This window comes from Theropithecus gelada, chromosome 2 (assembly GCF_003255815.1).
Source record: "Theropithecus gelada isolate Dixy chromosome 2, Tgel_1.0, whole genome shotgun sequence".
Lineage (NCBI taxonomy): Eukaryota > Metazoa > Chordata > Mammalia > Primates > Cercopithecidae > Theropithecus > Theropithecus gelada.
Genome location: NC_037669.1, coordinates 136449291 through 136466381, shown reverse-complemented (window position 1 = coordinate 136466381; position 17091 = coordinate 136449291). Strand labels below are relative to the sequence as shown.

At 39.6% G+C, this 17091-nt stretch overlaps 1 protein-coding gene and 1 pseudogene across 7 annotated transcripts in view; both read right to left on the bottom strand.

The window, feature by feature from the left end:
* Window positions 1-17091, bottom strand: part of PLCH1 (phospholipase C eta 1) — a 256547-nt gene that overhangs the window by 132282 nt on the left and 107174 nt on the right. The window lies entirely within an intron of this gene.
* Window positions 13161-14088, bottom strand: LOC112619612 (annotated as a pseudogene). The gene has a single exon (XR_003118260.1). The product of XR_003118260.1 is annotated as a ferritin heavy chain pseudogene (transcript).

Below are 17091 nucleotides of genomic sequence, written 5' to 3'. Positions count from 1 at the left end.
AGAAATAGGAATGCTTTTACACTGTTGGCGGGAGTGTAAATTAGTTCAACCATTGTGGAAGACAGCGTGGCAATTCCTCAAGGATCAAGAACTAGAAATACCATTTGACCCAGCCATCCCATTACTAGGTATATACCCAAAGGATTATAAATCATTCTACTATAAAGACACATGCACACATATGTTAACTGTGGCACTTTTCACAATAGCAAAGACTTGGAACCAACCCAAATGCCCATCAATGATAGATTGGATAAAGAAAATGTGGCAGATATACACCATGGAATACTATGCAGTCATAAAAAAGGATGAGTTCATATCCTTTGCAGGGACTTAGATGAAGCTGGAAACCATCATTCTCAGCAAACTAACACAAGAACAGAAAAACAAACACTGCATGTTCTCACTCGTAAGTGGGAGGTGAACAATGAGAACACATGGACACAGTGGGGAGGGGGCATCACAAAAAAAAAAAAAAAGGAAAGATGATTAATATCTGACAGTCACCTCAGAAGCCCCCAATGTCAGAAACACAGGACACTGGAAGGCTGTCTCATATATGACACTGGTAGGTCAATGAAATAAGATATATCTTTCAATTTCAATCACTATAGTCTATACAATTTTAAACACATAAGTATTCCCATATAACTAACTCAGTCCTCTGAGAAGCCATTCCAGAGTAAAATTCCACACTTCCTCTAACGTGGGCAAAGACAGAAACCCTAATGGAAAAAGATGATAAGTTTAACTACATGCAAAAATACCTATATAAACCATTCAAAACAATAGGCTAGGAGAACATATCTATAAGAATATCTAATAAACAAAGGTTTAATATCCATTACATAAAGCGTTCCTGCAAGTCAATAAAAAAGACAGTTCAATTAAAACATAGGCAAAAGGTAATGAAAAGACAATTCACAGAAGTAACCAATAAAAACGAGGAAAGAAATACCCTTACTCATGGTTAAAAACTTAAAAGAGTAAATCATATTTCATATTATATGCAAAATTTTCATGTTAAAAAGCCATTGTGGATGAAGTTAGGAGGCTAATAACAAGATTATGAATTAGCGACATTATTTGAATCAACTCGGCAATATCTATCTAAATTTAAAACAAACACGCATTTTGACCTTGCAATCATAATACGAAGGATTTATCCTGTAGAGATACTGACATAATGAAGCAAAGATATCCACACAGTTAATTGCAGCTACATGGCTCTTCACTGCTACCCAAGTGATTCTCTTGCCTCAGCCTCCAGAGTAGCTGGGATTACAGGCACCCACCACCACGCCTGGCTAATTTTGTAATTTTAGTAGAGTCGGGGTTTCACCATGTTGGCCAGGCTGGTCTCAAACTCCTGACCTCAAGTTATCCACCCGCTTCGGGCTCCCAAAGTGCTGGGATTACAGGCGTGAGCCACCACACCCGGCCTTAAGATACATTTTTATGTGAACAAAAAAGTTATGAAACAACAGATAGAACATGATTCTATTTGAGTTATTTCATGTATACACATAAATATATGCTATACAAAAAGGGGTTCAGGGATACACTACCCCAAAGTATGGCACATTGGCCTTTGAGGAAATAGCAGAAGCAGGAAGGACTCTATGACCTCTCCCACGCTTCTCCCCTGAAGCAGGCCATAAAAGAATTACCTGACATTCCTCTAACATAGGATGTAAGACTTTCATTCCAAAGGTGCCTTTCCTATGCCCAGAAAAAAAAACAAAAGGACAGAGACACCAAGAGGAATCTGAACAAACAAGCCTTGCCCTTGCTAAGTTCCCCTCAGTTTACCACTATTTGATTATATCCTTTTGCCATTCCATCATACTTCTGCGCAACTGTACATAAAAATACACAGGTTTCCCCATGTGGGTCTTCATCTCTTTTTTTTTTTTTTTTTTTTTGAGGTGGGGGAGGGTGTTCTTCATTCTGAAGGCTCCTGTGTCATATAAAACTTATATTAAGCAAATTTGTATGCTTTTCTCTTCTTAATTTGTATTTTGTTATAGGAGTCTCAGCTATGAGCTTAGTGGTGGATAAGGAAAGATATATTTTCTCTTCTACAATAGGCTTGGAACTTTCTAGAATTTGTGGAAAGTAAAATGGTAATTAAAAAGAAAGGGATGAAAGTAATTCCCACCTTAAAACCTTGTTGAGGCATTTTCTTGTCTTTGCCATGAGCAAATATTGTTTTGAAAGTGTTAAAACATATATATGGGAGACGTTATATTCACTTTAAAATTCCATATAATTTGCAAGAACTAGTGAAAGAAAATCATCGCCATTGCAACTCTGCCAACTGTAAGCCCAATAAAGCAAAAGAACACTGAACAACCTGGATTTAAATCCTGGAGTCACTTCTCAGTCACATTACCTTCTTGTCTATTTACTTAGTTAACTCTGAGCCAGTTTCTTCACATTTTAACAGAATCGTGGTAAAGATTAAATGAAATAGCATGTAAAGAGTGTCTTGCTCAATTTTCCATACACATTAGGTTTTCAACAAATACTTGTTTCTTTCCTTTTTTTCTGAATGACATCAGAGCTCAGAAAATGCAGCAGTTCAAAGTAGCGGCAGATTCTCGGTTACCCGAAATTCTACAGCAGGACAATAAAACTGCTTCCAAATGTTGAAGGAATTTGCGTTTCTACACCACCCTAAGCAATGTGGCCTAATCCCGTGGCATTAATTCCAATCCACACACAGGTAACTCCAAATGTAAATCTCAAACCCCATCCTTTGCCTTCAGTTCCAGACTTGTTCGTATAACTGCTGAATGCCAAGCACTGGGGTATCTAATAAGATCTTAAACACCACATAAATCTTAAACCTGCTTTTCTTCAGCCTCTCCGTCTCAGTAAATTGTTCCAGCATCCCCTCATTATTTAAGATCCAAACCAAGGATTCATCATTGTTTCCTTTCTCCATCCTTCACAAAGTCTTGACTCTCCATTTGCAATAACCCGCATCTACCACTTGTCTCCATCAATCTGGTGATCCCCTTTCTCAATGTCACAGCCAATATGCTATTTTTAAATGGTCAATTAGCTGTTTTAAATACTCCAGCAACCTCCCACTGGGAATGTAATTAGTCCCACACTCCTTGCCAGGGGCCTGCGTGGTCTCTTTTCAGCCTCTCTCTCCTGCCCTTCTTCCCGTAGATCACTAGACTGCACAGTTCCCCGCACACTTTGCACTCGCTGTACTGGCTGTTTCTTTTCCCTAGAATACTTGCTCCTCAGCTATGTGTATGCCTTACTCCTTTTTTACATTCAGGTGAAGCTTAAGTAATTTAAAGGGGCAAGTCCTGTCCCCCTAAAAGCAGCCTCCTAATTAACTACCATTAACAGTCATTTTCTTCATTTCCTGTCACTGTTCACTAAAATGTAAGCTCCATAAGGACAGAAATGTTTTATCATCCCATGATTTTCTGTGCCTAGACAGTGACTGCATATATTTTTGTTCACTGGACTAATGAATTGGTGGTTCGATGAACAGATCTTAAAGGAGATCCCAACTGTTGTTGGTTGTCTTTAAAAAAATTAAAGAGTATTTTAAGAATAAAAGCAGAGACTGATTTGTGGTTATCTCAGACCAGTGAATTTTAGCATTTAAAGCTAGGAGCTGATGAAGAACCAATACAAATGGCGAAAAATGATAATGGTTAGCTTAGATATTAATCGATGTGTTGTTATCTGTGCTAATACCAAAGAATGTGATTTGAAAGTGTTTTATTAGATCAATCAGAGTATAGTAGAGTCACCCAGCTGGTTGCAAACTTATCCAGTCAAAATATCTTCCAGAACTTCAAGTTTCAAAATAGATAAACTTCCTAAATCAGGTCTTTGGGCTGCCTGCGAGAATTTGCCATATTTTAGGCTCCTCCAGTTTTCTGAGAATTAACCCTTCCTTTGGCATATACCATCTACATTTTCTTCTTTCTGACTCCGGCACTGTAGTTAATCACACAAAGGTGAGGCTCTTAACACTAAATCTGTATATTTGTATATGTTATGAGAAATGGAGAAAAGACTTTGTACAAAAATGGCGGCAAGTATGGTTGTTTCTGGCTTAGAGGGTTAAGGGTAATTCATATTCTTCTTTATTCTCTTCCTTGTTTTCCAGTAAACAAGTAACATTTTACAAATAAATACAGTTTTAAAAAACTTCTTAAACTAGTACCTAATATCCTATGCACCCATGAGGCATATGAACTAAAAAAGAGACTTGAAAATTAAAAGACAGACAGTAAACTGCTTTCACATGATTGAAGAAAATTTTGGAATTTAAGATATTCTTTTGTGGCTCCTCATAGAAACCAGTTCTAATTTTTAATTTTTTAGGGAAAAATTTATTATTCTTAAAAGTTATTTATCTAACCCTAAAATTCTGATCCAAATTTATCATTAAAAATCAAACTCGTCCACATTTAAGTCACCTTTGCCTGACTTACAGCCACAGCAATGCATCAAGGGAACACAATTCTGGGTATTTTGGTAATTTCACAAGACCACAGGAGTAGACTCAGAGTAGATGCTTGGCAAATAATAAAATACAAGCCTTAAATACGAGATGGCGCTCTTGCATATTACTGATTATATTATTAATGCTAACATCACTAGGATCCTAGTGTAATGCTAGGATCACTGCCAAGTTTAAGTATACTGTATTGAAATATGATGCATGCACTTGAAGCAGTAGAACCTCAATACAACAAAAAGCATTGAGGCAGCAGTACTTGTCAACATCCGGGAGATGTACAAGCTTTGCCTGGACTCCAGCTCTCCCTGCCCTGGGTCACTACAACATTCAGTACAGGAATGAACAATGTATAGAACTGTTATCCTGTAAGGCTGCTTCCCTGAAGGACTGTTCACACGGGAAAATTATGTCGCAATCTGCATGCTATTTTGAATTTTTGTAACTGATTCAGCACTCCAATTGCTGGTAAGTACCGTAATCAGAAATCCTTTTCCTCCCACAGAACAAGAACAATTCAAACATCAGTTTATCCCCACAATCCAGATCTGAAAAATAAAAAAGCAACAACTAGACCTACATCTTCTTTAAATCTAAAGAAACATTTGCTCTGTGCAAGACAGTGCTATTCTAATGATAGAGGAAACTTCTGATGAATAATGCAGAAGCATCTGTGGACATTTAGGCACTAGTGGCCATTTAAATGCTCTTTCCCTAGGTGAAAAAGTGACCACAAGGACTCCTTTTTTTTTTTTTTTGTCTTGAAGCACTTGACTCAGAAACATAAAAATAGTCAAGATTGGTTTAACTGAAATCACACTTCTGACGAGTATGTATCCTTTCTTTTGTTTCAGAAATGTGAGGATCCAAGGTTTTAAACCTAAGCCAGTCTGGCCAGCTTGACTTATCCAGGACATCTTTCAGTAGTTTCACAGTGGCCATCAGCTCTGTCAGACACCGGACACGGCTTGAAAGGGCCATGTCAGCAAGTGATCATTACTGTGTCTGAAAAGAGCTGTGCTTAATGGCTGAAATATTCCAGCTACCAAAAAGCTGCAAGTGGAAAATCCATAAAATCAGCTGATTTGTAGTCACAGAATACCCTATTCCTACCCACTTTCACACACACTACTCCCTATATCTCCATCTCAACAAAAAAGTCATGTTTTCTTTAAATCAATTACCATGCTTTAATCCAGAATTTGGAATTATTCAGGGAAACTAAATCAAGTATCTATTACCTTCTAGAGCCATCATCATATCCATGAACAAATCAGCTGTAAAGCAGTTTATCTTTGGGGATTAAATACTTTCCAGTCCAAAATGCAGCTTTTAAAATGCAAATTTGCCTTCTCTTCTGTATTGAGATGACTAGGCCTATGTCGATTTAACTGTGTCTCTATAAAGCCATGCAAATGTAGGCACTTTAAAATGACTGCTCACAAAAAAATTGTTAAGAGCTCTGCTTAAACAAAAATCTTGCAAATGAAAAAGCAATTCGTCATACAATTTTTTAAATGGTGGTGAGGGGGTGTTCTTAAAGTTATATCCTGATTTATGGAAATCTTTTATTAATAAACTGAAGAGGATGATCTGCACACAATCTGTAATATCACTATTATGAATGCTCACGGCAGTTACATTAGACAAGTAATCCTCATTTGAATTTCTGATATTAGTAAAAAGCGCACTTCCAACTTGCCAAATTCCCAGGCTATGCTGATCTCCAAAGCCTATCCCACTTAGACACACACACACATATCAAAATTCTTTTCTGAAAAAGAAAAATCACTTTCCCTTCTACTGCCCACATTGCCAATGAGGGCAGTGGTCGACCATAACGTATTTCCAGATTTTTCCTTCCCTGAGTATGAAGAACTCAAGTTTTTCTCTTTTTACCATGATAAGTCCTATTGCAGGGGCTGGAGGGGAGATAGTCAGGAGATGTTTTAGATCAAGAGGAGGGTCACCCTGGAGTGGAGAAAGTGGGCTACAGCTCCCATTGCTGAGGGCACCAAGAGCTACCTACTGGTTAGATCCCCACCTTGTCAAATGTATCATAGTCCAAGCATGGAGATGCTCTAAGAGACTATGCAGTTTCGATGTCATAATCTTATTTTGATTATTGTATTTAGAATAATATATCTGCTTCTGCACTGGTAATATGCTCCTCAAAACAGTTTCGTTTTATTCACAAAAACAAAAAACTACTCTCCCGTTTCCTTCACTGTTTTTATCAGCACTTACTACATAACATCGTGCGTACACACACACACACACACACACACACACACACAAACACACCTACTTGCTTCATTATTCTGTCTCTCCTGCTGGAATATAAGTTTCATGAGGGTAAGAATTTTTACATGCTTTTATTACTGCTATATCTCCCATACCTGCCAGTGTTTGGCAAGAGGTAAATGGTAAGTAGTTGATGAATAAGTCAAAAGATAAATTATGGCAGAAGCTCCATGGTGGGCCAGGCGCGCTGGCCCATGCCTATAATGCCAGCACTTTGGGAGGTTGAGGGGGGCGGATCACTTGTGCCCAGGAGTTCGAGACCAGCCTAGCCAACATGACCATCTCTACTAAACTACAAAAATTAGCCGGGTATGGTGGTGCATGCCTGTAATCCCAGCTACACAGGAGGCTGAGGCACGAGAACCACTTGAACCCAGCAGGCAGAGTTTGCAATGAGCCACACCACTGTACTCCTCTCTGGGCGACAGAGTGAGACGCTGTCTCAAAACACAAACAAACAAAACAACTCCATGGTGAAGCATTCCTGACTCCATCTCTTTTTTTTTAACTTAAAGGTATTATAGGCTGCAATCCATGTCTCCTCTAAATTCCTTTGAGTAATAACTAAGCCTAAAGCAGGCTCCCTACTGCTTGCCATCCATGGGTGCCAAGAAAACTTGCATTTCAAAATCAAGTTAATTTAACTGTTAAAATAATTTCATGTATCCTTCCAAAATAATCACCCTAATTTCTTCAAGTCAAAACAACTCAGAAAATAAGATGTTCGTGACCAAAAAGAACTGTAAGAGCCTGGCCTTCATAGCCCCTCCAACCAAGAAACAGCAGATGAAAAAAGCCTCTTTTCCCCCCAAATCAATAGCATTGCCCTTCCCATTTTCCCAGAGACCTCACCGTGGTGAGTGGGACTGAAACCTTGGGGCTTCAGGTCACCATGACCAACAGAGGGCAATGGGGCTGGTTGCTGAGCACTTACAGCACAGTGGGGACTAAATGAAGACTGAAGGATCCACCCCATAAGGGGGCCAGAGGTTCGCTCACTGTCTAGAACACCTGGCTGAGGCCTGGCTCTGGGCAGCAGAGGCTGGAGAAATCTGCTTCTTTCAGAACTGCTGCTTAAGTAATCAGGGCCCAGGAGGCATGAAAAAGTAAACCCAGCCCCTCTACCAAAAGCCAAGCCAGGCCTCATGCCAGAAAGCTCACAGAAAGAAAGATCATAGAAAGAAAGGGAGAACTAGGGGCAGAGAAAGGTGTTCAGGGACCAGCTATGTTTTTAAAGTTGTATTTCTTTAAATGACAGAGTGGCGCACTGGATACCCGAGTGATTCCTATACTACTTTTTGACTTGTCTATACAGTTGTAATGCTCCATATGGCAAGAGTGGTTTATGGGTAAGAGTGTGAACTATGAAGGCTGTGGGTCTTAGCAAAGGTACTTAACTTCCGTGGACTGGACTCACTTCCTTCATCTGTAACTGGGCATGATAATGTTATCTGTTTGATGGGACTGTGGTGAGGATTCAATGAATTAATGTAAGAAAAGTGCTGAGGACAATCTCTAACACATAATAATGGCAGACTCAACATGTCATTCATTTCTTCATTAAAAAAAAAACAAAAAACTAAAATCTCTCAGCTGTATTGCCAGCTACACTCACTTATATGACCTCATTTAGCCCCCATCTCTTTTTCCTTTCCATCTACTTGTCACAAACTCCAGCACCCAAAATGCCTAGTGAAAGTTCTTTTTATACCCATAGGTACTTCTCAAGCCCTGCAGCTTATATCTTCCTCCATCTGAGCATCTCAGTAAACTTTCAAGACTGAAAGCAGAGCACTAAGGAATTTAAAAAGACTGTGCCACCCCTCAGTCATAGCCTCCAATGGTTACTGATGATCCATAACCTACAGCCTGCTCTGAGAGGACTATGCACATCATGCACTTGCTTCAACACTCAAAACAAGATTCAGAGTTGATTTAACCTACCCCTACTGAAGGTTACAAACATCCCATATCTCAAAACAAAGGCAGTCTTTGCAGCTGCAGTACACCTTATTTTTGTGACATATGCTGCTTTTTAAACATTTGGCTTGCCGAGCAAATCCTACAGAGATCAGTTCATTCCTTCTAGTAGTCTTTTTGCTTGCAAGGCTAAGAGCTGCCATCTGATGAAAAGCCATGCCTCGGGGTAGAGCACTGCATGGGAAATTGATTCTTAAACATCTAATTAATTACTGTGTTTCCTTAAAAATTGAACTCCTTATTAAAATATCATATATGCTTTGAATGATTGCAAATTACTGTTTAGATGCTTTTGGCTGCAAATAAGAGAATGACAAATTGCTTAAAAGATAAAGAATTTTTTAAATCCCATATAAGAAATTTGGAAGGCAGTAAAATTAGTTTATTTAGCAATTCAATAATTCATTGAAAATCCAAGTTTCTTCCATCTTTCTACTCTAATCATCATAAACTCACAGATTAACAGATGGCTGTAGCAGCTCCAGGCATCATATCCTCAAATCATTTCATTGTACCTTTTTTAAGAGGAAAGAAAACTTTTTCAAAAGTGCCCCAACTTCCCCAACTTCCCTCACATCTCATTGGCCAGCATTGTGTCACTTGTTCCTACCTATACCAGTCATTCAGCAGGAAACTGGAATAACCAATCTGATCAAGATTCACCCAGGACTAGGCAGATAACCTACACTTCCCTAGAATAGGATTAACCTATTGAGGCTCTGTTAAACAAAAAAAAAAAGAGAAAATATAGTGAATGCTTTGTTGTCGTTGTTGTTGTTATTGTTGTTGTTGTTGTTAGGGAAAAAAGTAAATACAACAAATTTAAATCAAGATATCATTTTGGGAAAATTTTTAAATGGAAGCTTCAAGGTACTATTTAACTTTTTCAACTCCAACTAAGTAACTAGATTTTGTGGACAAGGCGCGGTGGCTCACACCTGTAATTCCAGCACTTTGGGATGCTGAAGCGGGTGGATCACCTGAGGTCAGGAGTTCAAGACCAGCTGGCTAACATGGAGAAACCCCGTTTCTACTAAAAATACAAAAGAATAGCCGGGCGTGGTGGTTCATACCTCTAATCCCAGCTACTCAGGAGGCTGAGGCAGGAGAATGGCTTGAACCCAGGAGGTGGAGGTTGCAGTGAGCTGAGATTACGCCATTGCACCCCAGCTTGGGCAACGAGAGTGAAACTCCATCTCAAAAAAAAAAAAAAATTAGATTTTTTGTCTCAGTGTGATCCCATGCCAGTCTGCAAACTGTTTGTGATGAGTACAAAATGAGGTAAGTATGCTTATCTCACATAAGTATAGCTATATTGAAAAAAATTAGATACTTTTATAACAATTCGATAGTCTAATTTTATATCTGTTAAATCTAATAAAACTTTGGAGCTTATTTTTTTATGTCTTGGATTTTTACTGTTAGCAATTGATTTTTATTGTAGTCCACAAAATTATCAGTTTGTAATGAACTGGAGATTGGAACAACAACAAAACAGTCATTCACTAGAGATAGATCGTGCTATCCAACTTGTCTAATTTTTGTGTAAATTGTATACTTTTAGAACAGCTTAAAGCTCAGCAGTTTTCCCCCCCAAACTGATTGGACCATAAGACTTTGAGAGCTAAAGATACAGTCTGAACATTGTAAACTATACCTGGATGCAGAAATTATATTTAAAAATAAAACTGACTAGGATAAATTAATGAGCCCTCAGTCAGAGCTCCGTTTCCCTGTGGACTACTCAGTTCCAGAAGAGGCTAAACCCTTAACTTTGGCCAGCTCCTGGGCACAACATCACGTAAAAAGGAATTAGAAAGTTCTGTATTACTTTGGCCAGGCTGGCATTATTAGAAAAACATGGTAGGTCCTGTCCTAATAAAAGATGAGAAAAGTCCTAAGGATGAGCAAAATAAAATGCCATGCAGACAAGGATCCATATCTGTAGATAAGGAATCGATTCAAAGTTCATATTTTTGTTCCTCAAAATGGGAAAATATTACCTACATTCAATTAGCACTTTTGCCCTTTTGCTATGGAAAATGTGTTTTGTGATTAGTCCCTTTCATTTTTATTTCCTCAGACAACAAATTAATTCTTATACTTCTCTATAGAGGACAGGACAAACTTGTAGTTAATATTGAAGATTAGGAAATGACCTTAGCCACAATTATCATACATCAATAACACATTTCCAAAACCCAAGAAAGAACCTCTCACCTACTTTAGTATGTTTACTCAGTGGATTTAAAGTAACCTTTCAAATCACCAACTGCAAAGACAACATTCCACCTCATAATGTATTCAAATTGGACTCTTGAATTGTACTTTTATGGAATTAACCTACCATCTTCTTATGAAAAAGTCACCTGACATCCCTGGGTGCACTAGCCAGTACACAAAGGAAGCAAGGGGTTCAACAGTTAGGAGGACAGTTTGCACACGATCTGCACATGTTTATCAGCAAATCAAAGCTTGATGAAGATTGATGATGGCATTTGTTGATGGGTTATGCTTTCTTCCCCTTATTTATTTCACAATGGTTATCATGGCAAGCTCTCTAAATGATGTTTTTGAGTGTTCAATTTTAAGAATGCAAGTTCAAGTATGCTTTCTTCCTCACTACAAAAGAATATGATTTCAAATATTCAACAAATTGGTTTACCTAATGGTCTCTTTGTAGGGGTCTCCCACTATCCTGCTACCCACTATCACCCCAATAAATACTCTAGTGATATAACCCCTTCAACAGTTACCATCATTGAACTTTATAAACATAACACCACATACCTTCAACCATGTACATGTTCCCAACCAGTTTCCACAAAGAGCTAAATTTAAGCCTGCTATAAGAGAGAATTGAAATTTGGTTTGCTTTCTTTTAGACTCTGCTACATAGACTTTAAACATGCAGAAGAGCTGACTTTGCCAACAAAGCTCATCCTTCTTTTTTCCGAAGCAGCCAGCTGTGACTTCATTTTGGATTTAGGCTATGATTTTTCTGATTTTTCTCTTTGCATGTGAATGTTTATTTGTGAAGTCTTGAACTTCATGCTACTTCCAACTCTAGAAATGATTTGGGCAAGCTGCAATGTTTATAATCTTAAAGCCTCCAGCTTCCCAGATAATACAAACTCTCTCTCGTTATTTAATTAATGTCAAACTCATAATGTCATGCAACATTGCTGTTGGAAGATTTCTATTTTTCCAACGTGTCTATTCTCCTAGTTACTCCTAACTAGAATGAGTAAACCTGAATAAATCAGAGACATCTTTACAGGCAAATGATTAAAGGGTGTGACTGCCTGCCATAATATTGGAACAAGATCTGGGGGAAAATATTAATGAATAAAGGATTATAACCCTGGACAAGCAAGCTAATGCAGCTTAAATACATAACAGGTTCCCGAAAAACTAAATTGGATTTTATACTATATATAATTATATTCCATGCATCTCTATATTATAGCACCTTAAACAATGTAGATAACTAGTAAATATTGGTTAAACAAATGAGTGAATGAAAAAAATCTACAAGATATACCACCTTGTTGGAAAGATAGGTTCTTGGCTGCCTTAAGTTTCCCATAAATAAACCAGGGGCCAGGGGTGGTGCTCACACCTGTAATGCCAGCACTTTGGGAGGCCAATGCAGGAAGATCACTTGAGTCCAGGAGTTCAAGACCAGCCTGGGCAAAATGGTGAAACCTCGTCTCCACAAAAAATAAAAAATACTTAGCGTGGAGTGGTGGTGCAAGTTTATGGTCCCACCTACAGAGAAGGCTTAGGCAGGAGGATCACTTGGGCCCAGGAGGTTAAGGCTGCGGTGAGCCACGATCATGTCACTGCATTCCAACCTGGGCTAGAGAGCAAAACCCTGTCTCAAAAAATAAATAAATAAACAATGTGTATGGCAATCACAGTCCTTGGTACCAAAGACCACACTCCAAGCCTATCTGAAGACATCTGATGTTACAGTCATTGGAAAATGAAAGGGGAAGGAGGGGGCTAAGGGGAGCAACAAAATGTTGACTGTGTTTTCTTCTGGCAGTCTGCTTTCACAGCCAGTACTATGCCTGTGGCCATCTCTCAGGCTCAGGAGATCACCTGGGGAGCCTATCTTACTCTAGCCCGTCAGATTCACTTTCCCAGGAACTGGAAGTAGAACTTTGATATGGTTTGCATTTGTGTCCCTGACTAAATCTCACGTCAAACTGTAATCCCTAGTGTTGGAGGAGGGGCCTGGTGGGAGGTGGCTGAGTCACGGGGGTGGATACCCCCACTGCTGTTCTCAGGATAGTGAGTGAGTTCTCATGAGATGTGGTTGCTTAAAAATGTGTGGTACCTCCCGCCTCTCTTTTTTTTCGGGGGGGGTACCAAATTTCTTTATTTGAAGGAAGGGTACAAATCAAAGAACTTAAGTGGATGTTTTGGTACAACTTATAGAAAAGGTAAAGGAAACCCCAACACATGCATGCACTACCTTGGTGACCAGGGAAGTCACCCCATGGCTATGGGGAAATTAGCCTGAGGCTTAGCTTTCATTATCACTGTCTCCCAGGGTGTGCTTGTCAAAGAGATACTCTGCCAAGCCAGATTCGGGTGCTCCCATCTTGCACAAGTTGGTCACATGGTCACCCAATTCTTTGATGGCTTTCACCTGCTCATTCAGGTAATGCGTCTCAATGAAATCACACAGATGGGGGTCATTTTTGTCAGTGGCCAGTTTGTGCAGTTCCAGTAGTGACTGATTCACATTTTTTTCCAAATGTAATGCACACTCCATGGCATTCAGCCCGCTCTCCCAGTCGTCATAGTCTGGTTTCTTGATATCCTGAAGGAAGATTCGGCCACCTCGTTGGTTCTGCAGCTTCATCAGTTTCTCGGCATGTTCCCTTTCCTCATGAGATTGGTGAAGAAAGTATTTGGCAAAGTTCTTCAAAGCCATATCATCACGGTCAAAGTAGTAAGACATGGACAGGTAAAGGTAGGAAGCGTAGCGCTCCAGGTTGATCTGGCGGTTGCTGGCGGCCTCTGAGTCCTGGTGGTAGTTCTGGCGCACCTGCGAGGTGGACGCGGTGGTCATGGCGGAGGCTAAGGACAGGCGGCGGCGGCAGTGGTGGCCGCGAGGTGCTGGAGCGACGGGCTGCGGGGACCTTGGGGCGGTCCAAGGGCGCGGTGAAGAGGTGAGGGAGGGCTGGCTATGGGCGGCCGGCCGAGATGGGGGACGGGGGATGAGCGCCGGGTTCCGTCCCAGCACTGTTGAAGCAGGAAACCCGGACGACTCTCAGCGAAGAACGTCTGGCCCCGCTTCTCTTTCTTCCGCCTGCTCCAGCCATGTAAGACATGTCTCCTTCTTGTTTGCCTTCTGTCGTGATTGTAAGTTTTCTGAGGCCTCCTCTGCCATACTTCCTGTACAGCCTGCAGAACTGTGAGTCTATACATTACCCAGTCTCAGGTACTCCTTTATAGCAATGTGAGAACGGACTTACACGAACCTCTATCTCTGCTGATCACTTCCGGGAAAGACATCTAAACCAGGGAGCTACAGGGTGGCCATTTCCAAGCATGCCAAAGCAGAGAAAGTCTACAGAGAAAGAGAATGAGGCAGATGGCAGGGAGAGCTGCGGGGATCAGAGCTGGACAGGAAGGCCTGCCTGTGCTCCCAGCTCACATCTTGTGAAGCGTGGTCATCCTTGAGTTGCTTGAGATGACTCAGTATCCAAGATGTCTGGGTGATAAAATGGCAGGGTGGAAGAAAAACTAAAATGGGAGTGAGTGAATGTAATAATAGTATAGACTTCCTTTGAGGGCTCTGTGAGCCACTGAAGGGTTTTAAGCAGAGTGACCCATGTTGGGATACACACCTTTACAATCAGCCCCGACTGGCTGAAAGTAGAGAATGGGTTAGAATGGAGGAAGATTGCAATTAGGAGGCTTTTGTGGTCGTTTAACAGCCTATGGTCCCAGGGAAGTATCTGTTGCTCACATGTAATGCTGCCTACTAGCATAATTTAAACGCACAGGCTATTTCTCTTCAAAAGGGCATATATTATGTAACATCTCTAACCATTACATGAAAACTCATTCTTTGTCACCCAGCATCAACGAATTATTAGATTATTGGCCCAAAACCTCCATAATTATATAATGTACATTAGGACTAGAAGTTAAGTCACCAGAGAGTTTCCAATATTTAATAGTGCCATATTTCACAACTGCCCAGGGAGAATATCAGTCCACTACTCTGTTAGCATGGTATCCAACATTGCTTCCTTAATGTTGTAGATCCTTTCCTAAGCCTGTCAAAGCAAATTTCAAGAAATGAATTCATAACATAACATTTGTGGTAGCAGATATTTTGCTAATTTCACAAAATTTTCTAAATCCTTTAAGGTTTGGGACTCGCTACACTTCTGATTATAACTGAATATTAAGCTAGCTAAAGAGAGGTAAAGTGCAAATTAGGTACTGAAATGGTGACTGTCATGGCTCTGCAATAAGAAAGAATTTAGCTTTCTACAATTACTTGAGCCCTATAGCTTCCATGTCACCTGGAATACATGTTTAAAACTGACTTTCAACGAAAAAAGAAAAAGCACAAAAACAAACTCCTTTTAAGATTGTTTCACTGGCCCTAGTATTTACCATTTTTTTAAATTAAAAATCTTGAGAATTCAAGTTTTCCTATAACTTGTCTTTATAGATTTTTGTCTTAGACTTAAGTGGTCATAAGTGTTATACTACCTCATGTTTCTCTCTATATGATAAGCCCAAATATTCCTTAACTGTGTTTGATCTACTTTGTGGTCAAAATATGGGGGATAGGAGAGAGGTCCTCATCAAAACTTAAGATTAGCAAAAGCTGAGGAATTTTATCAACACCAGACCTGTCATACAAGAAATATTACAAGGAGTTCTTCAATCTGCAAGAAAAGGATGTTAGCAAGCAAGAAGAAATCATCTGAAAATTAGTAGAACTGGAATGTTCCTAACACAAAGAAATGACTTATGTTTAAGGTGACGAATATCCAAGTACCCTATTTGATCATTACACATTGTATGCCTGTCTCAAAATATCACATAAATACGTACAACTGCTATGTACCTAAACAAATTTTAAAAAATAATTTTTTTAACTTTTTTTAACTTTTTAAAATCTCAAGTTTAGGGCACCTGGATCCTGTCAGTTGAAAACTTATACTAAAGCCTCAAAAAAAACCCAAAGGTTTTTCTGGCAGCGAAGTTATTAAACACTAGGTCAGAAAGTAATCCTGTTTAATCAGTCAAAAACCTAAATAAGACCACTAATGCTAAGATTCACCAGCTGCAGAAGGTTGGCATACTAAAAAATGGATCAAGAGTAATTTTTCCCAGTTGTAAGAATAGTGAAGGCATTAATACAATAATAAAAAAAGAATACCTAAATCTGCCTAGCATTTAGTAGATATTCACAATGTAGTATTCACAGTGCCTTGCATGCTTGGAGTCATTTAATAATCAAAACAACCCTATGAGGTATGTGCTATTATGATCCCTATATTATAACAGAAGCTACCAAGGCATAAATAAGCTAAGTAACTTCCCCAAGGTCACACAACCTATAAGTGGTAGAGTAAGATTTCAGCATTCACATTCTGAACTACTTCCCAAGGCCCAGATGTTACTGTAAATTAAAAATCACTACATTATTTAGCACAATGTACTGTAGAAAGCAAAACCCAACTCAGGATAAATTGCAGGCTCTCCTGCACTGTCTCTGCCATCACCTTCATTGAAAGAAGTTTAAGGGGCTCCACTTGTGATTGTTAATTTTATGGGTCAACTTGACTGGGCCACAGGATGCCAAGATACCTAATTAAACATTATTTGTGGGTGTGTCTGTGAGGGTAGTTCCAAAAGAGGTTAGCATTTGAATTGGTAGATAGAGTAAAGCAGACTGCGCTCTCCAATGTGTATGGGCATCATCCAATCTGTGGAGGGCCCGAATAGAACAAAAAGGCAGAGGAAGGTTGAACTGGCCCTTTCTGCCTCAATGCTTGAGCTGAAACATCGGCATTCTCCCACCCTTGGACTGGGATTTACACCATTGATGTGCCTGGTTTTCAGGCCTTCAGGCTTGGACTGGAATTTACCACCAGCTTTCCTGGGGCTCCAGCTTGCAGAGAGCAGAGGATGGGACTTTTCAGCCTGCACAATTGTGTGAGCCAATTCTTTAAATCTCTCTCTCTCTGTCTCTCTCTCTCTCGCTCTCTCTCTCTATATATATATATATAATATATATATACATAAAGTCATCTCACAGT